Source organism: Oryctolagus cuniculus, chromosome 18, assembly GCF_051225735.1.
Source record: "Oryctolagus cuniculus isolate XC-2025 breed Fujian yellow rabbit chromosome 18, ASM5122573v1, whole genome shotgun sequence".
NCBI lineage: Eukaryota > Metazoa > Chordata > Mammalia > Lagomorpha > Leporidae > Oryctolagus > Oryctolagus cuniculus.
In genome coordinates this window covers 11,829,579-11,831,615 of record NC_142884.1, presented here as the reverse complement: position 1 = coordinate 11,831,615, position 2,037 = coordinate 11,829,579, and positions in this window count along the sequence as shown.

The following is a 2,037-nucleotide window of genomic DNA, read 5'->3' as shown; positions in this document are numbered from 1 at the left end:
GGATTAGCCTAGTGAGCCGCGGCGCCGGCCCCAGCTGGTGTTTTAACCACAGTGTCAATCCCTCTCCAGCAAAATGAAGATGTGGGTCTGTGGCAAGCTGGGTGTTTCAGGGAGGGGTGCCTGGGCTGGGTCTGGGGCGCATATTACACCGGCTGAGAGCTGCAGTTCCGGGTCCGACCAGCAGGGGGACAAAGCGCCCGGAGAGGAAGCTCCCAGCAGGTGGCTTAAGGCGGCTGCAGGAGTCCGGCTTCTAGGGATGACCAAAGTGAAAGAAGGAACTAGTTCAGACGCGTGCGCCCAGGCTGCTTGCTGCCGCGCCCCGCCCTGTGCACGGTGGGTCAGCACGGTGTGCGGGATTCATGAGTTGCGGTAACACAGCCAATATAAACCCGTCCAGGCAGGCGTCGGCACCCCGTGCGTGGCTGGGTACGAGGGCCAGCTCCGCTCCGTGATTGCAGCTTCCCGCGCGTGTGCATTCTGGGAGGCAGCAGATGGTGGTTGAATAACGGGGCTCCCGCCGCCCACGTGGGAGACCTGCATTGCTGGCTGCTGGCTGTGGCGGGGCCCAGCACCAGCTGTTGGTGGGCATTGGGGGAAGGAACCGGGAAATAGAAGCTCTGTCTTTAAGAAAGATAACCATCACCGTCATGAACCATAAGACTGTTGATGCCCCCGGCTTCCCACTGTTCCACTTCCGATGGACTCCGGACTTTGAATTTTGATCTTTTCCAGGACACTCACACAAGGACCCTCCTGTGACACCGGGCAGCTGGAGTCGGCGCAGCTCCCCCTCAGGGCCACAGTCCTGACGCCACAGGGTGCTCTCGCCCAGCTTCCGTGCCCGGCAGCCTTGGTGCATTAAATGCATTTTTAAAACTTGGAGGGCGGCGCCGTGGCTCACTAGGCTAATCCTCCGCCTAGCGGCGCTGGCACACCGGGTTCTAGTCCCGGTCGGGGCGCCGGATTCTGTCCCGGTTGCCCCTCTTCCAGGCCAGCCCTCTGCTGTGGCCAGGGAGTGCAGTGGAGGATGGCCCAGGTGCTTGGGCCCTGCACCCCATGGGAGACCAGGAAAAGCACCTGGCTCCTGGCTCCTGCCATCGGATCAGCGCGGTGCGCCGGCCGCAGCGCGCCGGCCGCGGCGGCCATTGGAGGGTGAACCAACGGCAAAGGAAGACCTTTCTCTCTGTCTCTCTCTCTCACTGTCCACTCTGCCTGTCAAAAAAAATAAAAAAATAATAAAAAAAAAACTTGGAGGGGCCAGCGCTTATCTGAATGGCACGGCGGGTTCAGCTGCCTCTTGCAACCCCGGCATCCTACATCTGAGCGACAGTTCAAATCCCGGCCACTCTGCTTCCAATCCAGCTTCCTACTAATGCACCTGGGGAGGCAGCCACGATGCCCGAGTGCTTGGGCCCCTGCCACCCCTGTGGGAGACCCGGATGGAGCTGCAGGCTCTTGGCTTTGACCTGGCCCAGCCCTGGCTGTTGGAGGCATTTGGGGAGTGAACCAAATGGCAGATATCTCTCTCTCTCTCTCTGTTGCTCTTTCAAATAAATAAATATAACAAATCTTGTTCCCTCCCCAAAGGCACACAACAGCCAATGGAGCGGGGCAGGGTGGGGGTGGGGGAGCCTGAAGCTAGGAACTGACCCAGGTCTCCCACCTGAGTGGCAGGAAACCCAATCACTTGAACCGTGGTCCGCATCAGCAGGAAGCCGGAGCCAGGGATTAAACCCAGGCACTGATGTGGGCGTGGCCTCCTAACAGCGGCGCCAAGCGCTTGTTCCTTAAACGCATCTCCAGCCTAATGATGTTTCCAACTCACGAAGGGTTTATCAGCCCCTAACCGGCTGTCCGGCGAGGCGTATCTGTCCTCTCCCGCGTCGGGCTCCGGCTCTCTCCCCTGCGGCTTCTCCTGGGGCCTCCCTCCGTCAGCGCCATCACCCAGCCCTCCCACTCCCCCACCTGCCAGCCTCCTTCTCAGGCACACGAACTCCATCTTGGAGAACAGAGCGAGGTGCGGCCGCAGACCCAGGC